Source organism: Corvus moneduloides, chromosome 8, assembly GCF_009650955.1.
Source record: "Corvus moneduloides isolate bCorMon1 chromosome 8, bCorMon1.pri, whole genome shotgun sequence".
Lineage (NCBI taxonomy): Eukaryota > Metazoa > Chordata > Aves > Passeriformes > Corvidae > Corvus > Corvus moneduloides.
This window is the reverse complement of record NC_045483.1, coordinates 16,686,104-16,700,357: the sequence shown is the minus strand read 5'-3', so window position 1 is coordinate 16,700,357 and position 14,254 is coordinate 16,686,104. Positions and strand designations below refer to the sequence as shown.

The 14,254-nt window shown below is 37.7% G+C and overlaps 1 long non-coding RNA gene across 1 annotated transcript; it reads left to right on the top strand.

The window, feature by feature from the left end:
- Positions 1-1,481: 1,481 nt before the first annotated feature.
- On the top strand, positions 1,482-13,952 carry LOC116447574. Its single transcript, XR_004241598.1, has 3 exons — positions 1,482-1,524; positions 12,378-12,492; positions 12,837-13,952. It is a non-coding gene; the product is annotated as an uncharacterized LOC116447574 (long non-coding RNA).
- The last annotated feature ends 302 nt before the right edge of the window (positions 13,953-14,254 follow it).

Below are 14,254 nucleotides of genomic sequence, written 5' to 3'. Positions count from 1 at the left end.
ATCTATGAAGTTGGGTTGCTTTCTTGTGACCATGAGGCAAATAGTAATTTTTCAGGTACATAGAAAGTCAGTTGAGCCTGTAAGCCTTTGAAAATTAAAAATTACTTTTAATGATTTACCTGATGAAATACACTGAGCAGAAGTCTTACTAAGTCTTACTAGAAGGTTATATTCCTTACTTGCTTCTCAAAACCGTTTGGTGAACTTTGAAAATTACTAATGGTTGGGAATATATACCAAGGAAACTAGTCCTGGGAAACTCTGTTATTGTTTTAGGGATTTCTTCAGCACCGGCACAGTCCATACAGGAAGAAATAAATTTTTGATATTTTTAGAATTTTTATTAGCCCATTTCTCATGATTGGGGGGGTGTTCAACCAGATCTAACATGCTCCAGCCTTTGGGAACCCTTCACTGAGATACCTGTAAATTGTGGTCACTTGTTAATAGGCAAATCAGAGAAAGTCTGGGAAAAAATATTGCACTGCCCCCACTGCAATACTGCCACAACCATCCCCTAGAGAGGGGCAAGCAACATGCAGCCAAATGCACACACAAAGATGGATGGGGTTTATGTTTTCTTACAGCAACAGGACATGGGTCTAACTCTTCGGGCATTGGTAGAGGGTCTAGGTCTCACTCTATTTCAGTCAGTAGTTCAAGTTCCTGCCACTCTTGGAACTTTGTAAGGTTAAATTCAAAGACATTTAAATTTAAGGCATTTCAATTCCTTGAAACTGAAACCTTTGAACTGAATTAGAAGCTAGAAATTGATTTAAAATGTCTAATCTTGTTAAGTCTGATTAATGATAGATTAGTCAATTGTAGATGAGTCATCACTTTGAAAATGTATAGTGGAAGAGCAGTGCATTGCTTTCTGAAACAAGGGACATAGAAAAAGCAAGAAAATATATCTCAGGCTGCTCAAATGTTTAATGTAATGTGATTATATTAGATTCAGGATATTTTGAGCAAAATTCCTTATACTGATTTTATGCAAAATGCAGCCTTTTAGAAGTATAATTGCTTAGCTAGTATGTAGTAAGATGAAATAAAGACAGTGCCACATTATTTATAAATTGCTGCAACACAGAGTAAAAAGGGAAAGAAAACTGAAAGAAGGAAGAGCATAAATGTAGGTATTCATTCTTGGAATAACCTGAACTTTCCATTGAGTTTTTTACAAGAGTGCAGAAAACAAAATACATACATATATTTTATACATGAGTGTAAATTTGGCTTATAAATACAGACCAGTTTCGCTTTTGAGAATACAAAGGCTCTCCTAGATGTCTGAAATAAATGCAGTATTTCAATATTACAACATTCTTTTTCTCCATTTTTTGTGAACTTTATTTTTAACCACACACCCAAGATCGTTGAACCTTGATAATCTGTGGCCAAACATTTTATAAATATAAATCATGTTGCTGTGTGTAGATTATCAGTGTTTATTCTCTTTTTTTTTTCCTTGGCCCAGGTGAAGGAATTACCTCTACTGAATAGTCTTTTCCAAAGAAAACAGTAAGTGAAATGCTGCTTTGTGCAATTTGCTTAATGCTGTGTGAACAGGCAAATGTTGGTTGAGCAGACACTTCCATCAGCTATGTGGGAAGTATTCTCGTTCTTTGCAATCTCTCAAGGAAAAGTGGGATTTTTTTATCCACATGTGCACAGTTCCCTACAGACTTGCAGGAGCCACATGATTATTCAATATGATTTCCATTCCCATAACATTTATGTTGAATAAAACCTTCATTCTGAATAGGCATTGCTATATCTGACAGTGGCCCAACTAACAGCTGCAAGATGTTCACACAGTGTTTAGAAGCCCTCGAAGGGTCTGAGTAACACTGTTTTTCTTGTTCTGCCACCCAAGAGACATGATCCATTTCTTTATTTTAAGTTCTCTGACAAGGTCCTTTTTGTATTGTGTATCACAAGGGAAGAATGGGGCTTGGAAATCAGTAGACTGAAATTCTGTGCCAAGTTTTTCTTGGATTTTCTATGTGGGGAAAAAGCTCCCCTATGTCATAGGTCTAAGAGATGAATGAATGAATCTTTTCTATTTCAGATTTAGTTTGATTTCTAACCACTTCAGACAAAAAATCTGAGTTTCCCAGGATCTGACCTAGTTATCCCTTTTTGGGTGCAGCATACATATGTATATGAATGTATATTTCCCCCCTTTCACAGAGGTCAGATTTCATGCATACATTCACTTCAATTTTAGATTTGCTGGAAAGAATGAAGCTCTTCAATCCAAGTGCTGTAACATCATCAGTTGTCTTTCATCCTGCAGTGGAAGGGGGAATAGTTATGGTGCTGAGTGTAGAAAGATTTGTGGCCTAAATAACATATTTGCAATAAATTGGTTTCTTTGTGTTATTCTTAGATGCTGCTTCCCAGAACACAGATGGTTTACTGTCAAAATGTGCTTGCTCCATATATGCAATAATGCTTACAGTAAGTTTTGCAAGCTTTAAAATGGTTTTAATTGGTGAGAATAAGCTTGCATGCTTCTCTGGAGAATTGCAGTCGCAGAATAATGGAGGTTGCAATGGGCCTTTTGAGGTCACATAATCCAGTCTCCTCCTCAAAGCAGGACTAGCTTCAAACTTAGATCTGGCTGCTCAGGTTGCTTGTCCAGCTGAGCTTTTAATACCTTCAAGGACAGAGAGACCACAGCTTCTCTAGAGAACCTGTGGCAGTGCTAACCACTCTTGTAATTTTTTTCTGTTTATCTGTCTAGAATACCTTTTCTGCAACATGTGACCACTGCCTCTTTTCCTTTTGCTGTACATCTCAAGGAAAAGTCTGGCTCCATCTTCTTTCTGTTCCCTCTTAGGTAGTGGGAGGCTGCACTCTGACCCACTCTAACTTTTTTTCTTCAAGTTCAGCAAAGTCATCTCCCTCAGTCTCACTTTCTGCAGCACATTCCAGGCCACTAACCATCTTGGTGACCTTCCCCTGCACTTAAGGTGCTCAAATGCAAACCTAACCCCTACACATCCTTCCTGGCTAGTTCTTTTTAACCAAATTGTGTTAACCAGGCAACTGAATGGACTTTGTTCATTGAGAAAAACACAGCTCATGCACTAACTTCATCTACTCTTCACTCTGCTGCAAAGGCAGGGATCTCACCTTGGTGACAGACCTGCATTTCCTAGTCATAATGTACACTTTAAGGGTATGAGGAGTTGACGGCTTTCATCTGAAGAGAAATCACTGAATGTGTTGGGGAGGAAAAGGAAGTCTCTTTTTATTCCAACTAGGAGAAAGGAAAAAGCTTCTCTTAACCCAGAGGTAGTTAGAAATTTTTCTTTTTAACAAAGTTCTAATGTTTAAAGGAACAAATGTTCAACAGAATGTTTCTTGGAAACATAACATTTAAAAAACATGTTAAAAACAAAGCCAACCTTTCTCTTTGCCTTCATCAAGTAGTTCTATCAAGGATCCCTTTGCAGAGAGTGAGATGGGACACAAAATAACACATGGCATCAGTGGCATGGCATTCATGTCCTTCTCCAAGGTTAGGGAAAACCCATCCTGAAGTTCCTGATCTTTTTTTACACACCCTTATATTTCTCTGCAGTATATTTATGTATGCAAAGATGCATAGCTCTAACAGGAGAGGCTCAGAGAGACAGAGTCTAGTCAAGGCACTTTTCAGTCTATTCATAGGACAGGAGCTGGCTGTCACCAACCCACGGCCTGGCCATATCAAATGGCTGTGATGGGAGAGGAAGTTGTGGTTCTGTCCTTTGGGAGCAAGTGAGGGAATGGAGGGAAGTAAAATACACAATAAATCTTTTTCCATCCCATTTAAATTACTAACTTTTAAAATCTCTCTGTACCGCAAGGGAAAGAAAAGTTGCTCCATTGGTAGCTTTTTTTCTCAGGGCAGTGATCATGAAAGAGAATAAACTCTAGTTCTGTATAAAACAGGTAGCACAGAAATGATGCATTCATTTTATTACCGCCATCATATAGTACACATTTGGCTTCTCCAGATAATAGCCATATTCATAATTTATGCAGTCTGCATTTGAATATCCCATGAAGAAGGTATTTAAGGAGAAACTTCTCTGCTACTCATAGCACAACAATGTTGAAAGCAGGATGGGGTGTTGGTCAATGGAATGTCTCTCTTTTAGAAATTACACCCTATTATCAGGGTTGCTAGCTTCAAAATCAGGTTATGCATGCCCTGCAGGTGTAATACCAGAAAATAAAATAGTATACCTGGCCCTTTTATGTAACACAGTGTAAGTGCAGATAGAGGAAGAGAAGTGATGATTCATTATCTGTTCATCCAAATACCAAGAATGCTGATTCACATACTACCTCCTAAAGCTTCACAAGTCTAAACATATTCTACAGTATTGTCAAATCATCTGTCTAGATGCTGTGCACAAGAGCTTGGCTATGCTTTCTGTAATTGATCTTGTTCTAAATCAAAAGATCTGGATCACCTTTAGAGTTATTATCATTTAATGTCTCTTCCAGTGTGTCCTACTTCTACCATCCCTTGTTATAAGTCTTGCAAGTGATATAGTATTTGTTTTGTCCTCTGTGTTTTCAAACAGCACATGGAACTTTAAAAACATGTGATGTAGTCGATAGCATACTACAGCTTTTTATTCCAGGCTTATGCTTGTGCCCTGGTTTTTATGATAGCCATATACAAAAATGAAGGCAAATTAATCCTTCTGTCAGGAAAAAGTCATTCTGTCCAAGACAGGAAGCTTCCTAGCCTCAGACATTTATGGTTTTTATTTTTACATCAGTTTACTGAAGTTAGCAAAATGTTCTTTCTACCATTTTCAGCAAAATAAGACATTAATCTCTATTTTGTTTAAATTGTATAAACCTATTAGAGTTGGATGAAAAGTTGATAAAAAACCAGCTGTTCCTAATGAAACTGCATGAGACCTACTCCAGTGTAAGCACATCAGACTGGTGTGAAGCATGAATAACATCTACCATGTAAATATAAAAAGTCCCTGCCATGATTCTCTGGCTGACATTTCTAATGATACGTTCTCAGCTAAGTCAGTAGAGATATATTCTCTTGCTTTCGTGGTTCTTTGAGGTCCTCTGTTCTTAGGATCATTTCCTTTCTTTATCCATATGAATTTGAAAGAGTAATTATGCTCCTGAAGATCTTTCCCTGAACAATGTTACCACACTCAGTGAGTAACCCTTACAATGCTAACTAATAACAAAGGTGGGAACTCCCACTTGAAACTCCTACCAGTCTTTTCGTGATGGGGCAAGATGATGCTTAGAAACACATTCAGTGGGATGTGTTCCAAGTTTAGGGACAATTATACTTTCACTGTGCATCATCCCCAGAGCCACAATAGTTTGCAGAAATTTAACAGAGCGTGGGGTTCCTTTGAATCTGTGGGTTTCTGTACTTCAGTACCAGCATAATTTAATCAGATCCAGTGGCAAAAACCAACTCAAATCTGTTGTAATGCTGAAAAGAAATGCCACAAAAAACTTACCGTTTCATGAAGTGTTGCCTAACATTTACTTCATCTGTCTGTATTGTTTATGGAAGAAGGAGTGGCTCAGCAGACCAGCTGAGCAAACCTACTTTCCCTGCAGATTCGTATCGGTGTAATTTTAACAGTGGAATGATGATATTTCCATGCCTTACCAAAAGAGTTAGGTGGTCAAAGATCTGAATTAGAGCAAGATTTTACAGCAGGAAGGAAACATGACTTACAGATAAACCAAACTCTATACACGCCAACAGCTTGGAGCCAAACTACCGTAGAACTCTTTGAGGTGCTGCTATGTCACACAGTATTTTAATTACTACCAAAATGTATTGTGTCTCCATTGTTGATATACAGTATCAAATCTAAACCCAGTTTTCTTCCTAATTCTTCTGAGTAGATGAATTCAATAACTCACTGAGACTTCACTCTTGCAGATAATTGCCTACTCAACCACCTTAAATTTGCCTTTGCTAGCCTGGCTCAGAGGGCCGATGATAGGATGGCTGATGAAAAAAGCATGTGCATGGATTTAGACAGGGTGAGAGAGATACAACCATACATCCTGAGAAAATGCTTAGTTTGCTTGCTCTTTTTTAATCTGAAAAACAGGGCACTGATATCCTGCCAGGCAACACTTTTGAATAGGAATGTCTGGAATTACCTACTAAATTTGGTTTAACTTGGAGTAGGAGGCAGAGAGCGGGAGGAAATCATGATGGAAAAAAATGGATGTCAAGCTAGGAAAAAGTTGGGCTAGAGGCTCTGTATCTCAGAAGCTTTCTTCTGTCTCTGGGCAGAGTCCTGGAATGGCTATGACAGAGCCTTATTTTTATGGGGTCATATACTTTCTTCAAAGGGGACCCAGAAAGCAGCACTGCCAGTCCATATTGGTCCTTTTCTCCCATCATATATGTCATAGTTTAAATGTAACATGTGCCAAGAAAGAACCAAGAAAAAAATAATTTAGATACATTGTCTAAATATGAAGGGAAATTTTAAGTCTTCATAAATTCTGTATTTTCACTGCAGGCAAGTGTTTTGTAGGCACATTTGAGTTTATCTAAACATCATTACTCTGATAGAAATTCGATCTTGGGTGTTATTAGAAAAAAAACCAAAAACTTTTAGTGTCCTTGAGAGTGCTAAGCACAAGGTCTCTAATTCAAAGGTGATGTTGGCCACTGCCCTTCCTTTACTGTTTCCTCCAACTTGTGCCTCAAGTGATGCAGCACAAAATTTAGGTAAAGGTGACAGCTAAAATGACACATGACATTTTAAGAGGCACGTTTTCCTGACATCCTATTCCTCCTTCCACCTCTTTTTTTTTGTCCCTGCAGTTAGAGGAGCTGTGCTAATCACGAGTGTCTAACAGCTCCGTGTGCTAGTCTTGGGGCTGGGCTCACATATCTGCACAACAAACTCTCCACACTGGAAAACTCATCCCTGGACTGAGGCAAGGCAGGTCACTTGAGGGAATATAATAGGGGATTCAATGTGCCATCCTTGCCCAGAGGACACAAGGGGAAGAGATCAGATTCATCCTTGCCTCCTCTCACTTGTAGCTAACAGAGGACAGGCAAGAATTGATTCAGTAAGTCTTTGTAAGTAATTTAGGGTCATGTTAGGGGTTTGCTGAAGACAGAGCAGGACTTAAGATGAACTCCTTTGTCCTGCAAAATGACTAAGAGCACTCTTGTTCTCAGTTGCAGCTGAGAGGCAGCTTACAAGGTGAGCAGCCTGTGAGCTCCAAAGAGGTGCCTCACACAATCAGTGATTTAGTCTTACCGTATGCTAACACACCAGGTGCAAAAACAAGGTTCCTATGTCACTTGGTCTGCTGCAAACACGTGCCAATTTGGCAGCACAAATGCACAACTATTAACATGCAATTTAAAGGAAAGTGTCTACACCATATTCAGAAGCAACTTAAAAATAGGAGTCTGTTAGTTTCATATAGATAAACTTGGAAGACTGACATAAGATAATAAAAAGCACATAGCAAATGAAAAGAACATTCAAATAAATCCCTGCAGGTCGCTGTGGCCCTGAATTCCTTCTGAATTTAGCCTGGAATGTCCATGCCCCTGTCAAGTTGTCGTTGGTACACAACACAACCAGTTCAAGCTAAGCTTCAAACAGAAAAACAAATTCCATTATGTCTTCCATATTTTTCCTTGTTAATCACTTGATAACTTAAAACCTTCCAATAGCTGACAGAAAATTTGCTAGTTAAGAAGTTGTTTAGAGATCCTTGAATTGAAAGATAGAATGTGAAATGAACACTAGTCAAGGTACCAAGAAATTATGGGAGGTCTTTCTCTGTGACCAGTCCCTGGAAAGGTTATTATTGTTTGGGGCTTTTTTTTTTTTTGCAAACATACTTTTTCCTAAAAGAGAAGGAATATAATTTTTCTTATTAAGTAGCCACAAGGTGCAGATAATTGTCAGACACTGGTGAAAATATTTCCACATGACCTCCCAAAATTCAAAAAATTCTTAGACTTTTTTTATATGGAGTTTTTTATTGTTTGGGATTCTTGGTTAACATTTATGTAAATAGTTTCATTTAGTAATTTTAAGTGCTGTGGTGTTTTGCAAAAGAAAAGGGTACAAAAATAGCCTGTGTGCAGAATTATAATTTAATTTGCTAGCCATATTTCTATTGCAGTTTTTAGCATTAAAAAAGCACCATATTGGCCTGAAAAATCAAGGTCTTTCACTGATTTTAAATTTCTGGTTTTAAACTTCTTGACACATAATTCACGTATGTTTATGGTGGTTTCTCTTCATTGAACTTCTTTTTCCCTAAACAATGGACAGAAGGCAGGGTTTCCAAATGGTACCATGTTCTAAGATTTATCAGGGTGCTTGGCATCAGAATTAAAAAGAGCAGCAGACTTTGCCATTACTCGCAATAACCACATATCCAGCTGCTTTACACAATTCCTCCCAATATAGACACAGAGGGGCTCTATCAAGCTTTGTGACATTTTGAATTTGGAATGCCTGTCCAAAGAGTATAAAGTCACCTAAGCTTTCCCATTTGTGCTGGGAACAGCTAGAGCAGAAGCAGGGGTTTAAAAGCGGACACTGGCAGTTTGCCTGATTAAAAAAAAAAAAAAAAAAAAAAAAAAAAAAAAAAAAAAAAAAACCCCTGCCAATAAATCTGTCTAAAGTATTTGGACAAAGTGTAACTTAGAAATTAAAAAGAATCAGTAACCAGGCAATTTCAAAACACAAACACACAATCTTGGATTCCTTGTTTCTTTGTCAAGATAAAGTATATTTCCAAAGTAAGTCAGTAACTAAAGGTTAAATCTGGTTCTTCAGGCTGCTGTCCTAAAGGAGGAGCTTCAGTGCTGTGCCAAGCTGACTTCTGTCCATACATACGGATCTCTATCTTGAGTAACAGTGTGAGCTTGGCCTGTGTGGGAACATAGCTTAGAGTTCACACATTTCTGATCAGACTAATATTAATAGCAAGGCTAGGACTACTCCATTCTGCCAATAGAACTATTCGTGTGGTTCTAATATCACTTCACAGAACATCTGCTTCGACTTCACTCCTCTTTCATCCTTGAATCAGCTCTTACCACACCTACAGTGAACTCTTCTACCATCCCAACTGGGTAATTACCTCGATAAAAAAGACAAGATAGCTGTTTTGCAGGAGTCCACACAGCAGTGTCATACTCCCTGCCCATCTTCCATCCATCCTGCTGCCTCACAAGTTCCTTACAGCCTGCAGCATTAGTGGCCCTGTGCACTGTGAGACACCAGCTCACATCATGTCTTAACCCAAGCTTCCAAGTCAGCATCTGCTGGACAAGGATGTTGCTTTAGAGAGCGGTCTCAGGGTGGCCATTAATGCATAATTTAGATTTAACCAGTATGGTTTCCCATAGCTTTTTTGAGCAATGTAAGTTGCATGAATCATTTCTTACTATTCTGAAGCATAATGTCTTCTGATTTCTGGTTCTTGTCTTCAGGGACTTATTAAATATTCCTTTAAAGAATTTTATGAGCTCAGCATCAAAGTACATTATAAATCTGTCCACAAATAAATAATACAGTGCCAAGGAATGTTAGATAAGGGAATCTATAGTAGATTTATTTCTTTCTCTCCCTCTCTTCTGCCAGCGCAGAAGCAAAGCCTCCAGATTCTTCTCCTATCCTAAAGGGACTGGCAGCTGACTGGCTTAATTAGCAAAGCATTTAGGTGTGTTACTGAACTTCCGATAAGCAGGTCTCTCTATGTAAGTCAACATGGCTACTCCAAATATTCCAATACATTGCTAGACAGAACTAGGCCACATGGGGAAAAAATGACTACTTCAGCTCTTAGCCAAGGTGGGCTACATCTATAGGACTCTATGACATCTCTGCTAAAAGCAGACCAATTCTCCCCTAGAAGATGATGTTACTGTGCTGTTAGATGCAAGGGACAGTTTCTACTTCACACTCTTGATAAGGTAAATCCAACCTTCCACAGCTGCCCTCTCTGTATAACCTGAGTAGATGCCCAGTGAGAATTGCTTAGAAAAAGTACAATTTTATTTTATTCCAAGTTTGTTTTGCTAAAAGCTCTTTTGGCTAAATTGGAGGATTCCTAATACCTCCTGATTTTTTCTCACTTGTAATTGCTCTGTCTTGGATAAAATGAAGACAGGCATGTATCAGTTGTTCTGGTAAATTTGCACTGTGGCCTCTCAGATCTTTGCTGCAGCACAGACTGTTTTTGGATCACTCAATGTAGCTATAAAAATGGAAACCGATATTCCTAATAGCATTATTAACTATAAAGTTATAAAGTGCCTGAGCAGAGAAGAAAACCCCTGAGCCATTTGTGCATGTGCTGTCATCAGTTCTACAGTGCTCTGCACCCTTCTGAATGCATGGCTGACTTTGCTGGTTGTGTCAAACTGACTCAAATGATAGTATGTTTGCCTACAATTTAAGATCCCTAGTAACTAGCATGCATTCCATATTTTTTTTTCCAAGGAATACCGTTTATCTTGGATCAAATACAAATTAGGCCAAGTTGTGTCATGTTTATCTGTTGCAGAGGACTTTTGTTTACAAGCTAAGAGGGCCACAAGAACATCTGGGTCTTATGTCATCCAAATTGCAAGGGCTGTTCTGGTCCACACTGAATAGTTTCCATGCAAGGACAGTATTGAGGAAGACAGCAGTAGCTCTGCCCCATGAGCTGTCTAGACAGCAGAAAAAGGACCATCAGTGAAATTATTTCTGAAGAAAACCGGTTAGTAACCTAATGTGAGAAAGCCATTTCACTGTTAGATGCCTATGGGACCTTCATTTGTGTGCACACATATTGTGTGCAGTGATAGCATTTCAAATGTCTTCAGGGTTTTAAGATCTTAATCATGCCTGCTTCTCCACACCAGTCTAATCTTCCATTCATCTGTTCTGTTTCCAGTCTTGAAGTTGTTCAAGTCATGAGGTAGATCTGGAAGTAAAATAGGCTCCCACTGGGCATTTTCTGGAAAAGTGAGGTAGGAGACTCAGTTAAATATTTCTCATCTTGAAGACCAAAGGGCCTGGCCAGATGAGGCAAAGAATTGAAAAGGAAAGAGAGAAGGATGACCACTCACACTCGTGGAACAATTCCAGAGAGACAGAAGCTGAGATATATTTAGTTCTAACCCCAAGTAACCTTGCTGTTGAAATGACATCTTGCATAACTTCACCTTAGCAGTAATAGCATTTATATAATTATGTAAAGTAAAAAGGACCTACCTTTTAATTATAAAGAAATGTATTCAGTAACCTCTAAAGTACAAAAAGGAAAACTTTTAAATATATTTCCCAGATAGCTCCTAAAATCCTTATGACACAGAATTACCCTATACGCTTTAAAAAGTTGCCATTTAATGAGGAATTTATCAGGTATTAGGCATTGGCTGTACTGGCCAAGTACACAGTGCCATGCTAAATAATCACAGTCCCAAGTGAAATACAAGCACCATTTATTATTTTTAGGCAGTCAGATTACATCACTGTGTACCCATGATCTTGAGAGTGACCATAAGACAACATTTCAACAATCAAGGCATCTTTGATACAAGAATAAAATCAGTAATTTTCTGGAATGAATGGGAAAAATTATCTTCCATGGACGAATAAAGATATAAATTATTGCTATAAGGCTTCCTATAAACTGTATAGAAGAAACATCTCAGTTGCTTATAATAATTCCAGAAAAAAAAGTGGATCACAGAAATAATCCCAGAATAAACTACCTGAATAAAGTGCTTAAAATTTTCTTTCTCTTGCTAAAAAACACAAAATCCAGAGAAAGGCTGTGTATATACATAAATGAATGGTATGTTCCCATGCATTTATGTCACTCAGCTACGATGGAAACCAACAATACTTAATTCGCTAATATTTTCCCATCCTTTAAATGTATAATATTGACAATAAACAAAGCCAACCAATTTACTATTCTATTTAAAAATTGCTTTACTCATGGGTTCTGTGTGTGTGTGGCAATGATGCTCAAGACATTTTACTTTTAACATGTTTGAATAAACTCCAGTGTAAAATTCAATAAGCCTTTTGTAAAGCACCAGTGAAACTGGTGCAAGATTCTTCTTCTTGCACATATTTAGTCAGGTAATACATACAAAAATAGAGATCTATGTCACAGAGTCTCAAAATGTTGCCAGATTAAGGGCTGTTAATTTACTTTTGCAATTTAGTTTGCTTTCAAGACTGTTCAAGTGTACAATTGTTTCAGAACTTTCTGACTACTCGGTGTTTTTAAACTTTTTTTAGACCCAATTCTTCATTAACTTTAAGGTATAACCAGCAGTTCTGTTGCTTTTTTTTTTATCTCAGGTCTGATAAAGAGATTCTGTATTCAATTGACTCATGGAACAAATTAATGAAATAGATGTCTCTCAAGTGAGGATTAGCCACTTATATGCAGTGTGGCTGTCTACTCTGGATTCAGGTAGGAAGGCAAATATCTTTACCTGGTAAATATTTGAGTATTATGGGATTTTTCTGTTAAAAATATCTTTGGATGGAGATTTTAAACCTTGCTTGCAGGAACAAAAGAATTGTCCTAATGGAGCACTTTTTTCATAAAAGAATATCCCTCACAAAATGTACTCTACTCTTTTTGAGACATTACTGGTTATAATGAATTTTAAGGTGTGGGAAAAATTCTCCCTAAGGAGAAATTTCTAGCTTTAATGTTGGTTTAGCTCCTGATAACTTATGCTTAGTAGGACATATACATAACTGTGTTCACTTCTCGTAATCCTCTTTTTTTTTTTTTATTTATTTTTATAGGTTTTTACTGAAAATTTGTGACCATTAGAGTCTGACTCCAACAACCATTTGAACATGTTTCCTACTTTCTGTAACTCAGTTAAAGATCTGCATAAATATATTCTTCTCAGGAAGTCTTAGGATTTTAATGGTTTTAGATCTGATTTTAATACCACTGTAATGACATTCCTTCTTCTCATCACAATTCCTCTTCTGAATCACTGCCATGGACTACTTTTCAGCAGGAGCCCTCCATCAGAAATACTGAATATTAACTGGATTTGACAATTATTACTTCATGGTGAAACCATAAGAACTTCTTAAATGAAGTAACTGTTTTTCTTAGGCTTAAGTCAAGAATAGCCTGTTCATTTCCCTATTTTTTGCCTGGACTGTGGAACTAGCTGTTCCAAGAAGCCATCATTTGAATTGTTGAGAAATTGCCTCTCAAAGATCTGTCCTGAAATAACAACTTGACGATCTATGTGCAACTATTTGGAGTAGCACACTAATGCTTTCTTAAAAAAATATTACATTTAGTTTCTTCTTTGCTTTCCTTCACACTGCCTGCTCTGTATGGTATTTACATACTACAGGCAACCAATTTAGGTATCCAAATTAAAAGTAGAGACTTCTTATGCTATCAGTGGAAAGAGGTACAGTGCTTCAAAGGGCAATTAGGAGTACAACACTGAGAAACCTGCCTGCTTTGTCAATTACTTGGAAGACCTGGACACTTCTGTTAAATGCCCAGGATAGATTGTGAAGATGTCTGAACCTCCACAAAACCTTTTTATTTTTTTGCTTTTAATTGGGACAGAAAAAAAAAGTGAAATTTGATAATAAAATGTCACTTGAACAGCAATTTAAATACACAGAGAGTCTCTTGCTAGTTGTTGGTTGCTCCTCTGAAATATTCTCCCTTAAGATGATTTTTCAAGAGAATTGCTCTTTCCTTATTACTATCTCAGTCAGTTCTACACAGATTATAACCTAATTAGCCCACGATTTTTTTTTTCTTTTGATTGGCTTCAGAAAAAATTAATTTCATGATTGGACAAATACTCTAGTTTGCCTTTAATTGCTTTTAGCGTTTTCATATTATTATACCTATTTGAGACACAGAGTAATCTGTTTTGCTGGCATCCCCAGTCAATCCTGATCTTTGGCCCTACTGCTCCTCTGCTGCTTGTGTTTTCCTCCTAATAAAAAATAGCAACTTCCCAGGCCTCTGCCACGTTCCCATGCTGGCACCCCATGTAATTCTGCTTTGCATGCAAAGAGTCCATGCTTTTAAAAAAGCTCTCTGTCATCCCAGAATGTTCCAGGCACTAGAGAAAAACAAACAAGAGCTCCCTTTAAGCCCTCTAGACATGTTTCTGCCTAGCAGTTTTTGACAGAAAACTGGAATAACTTTAAACAAACCACAGGCATCCTGG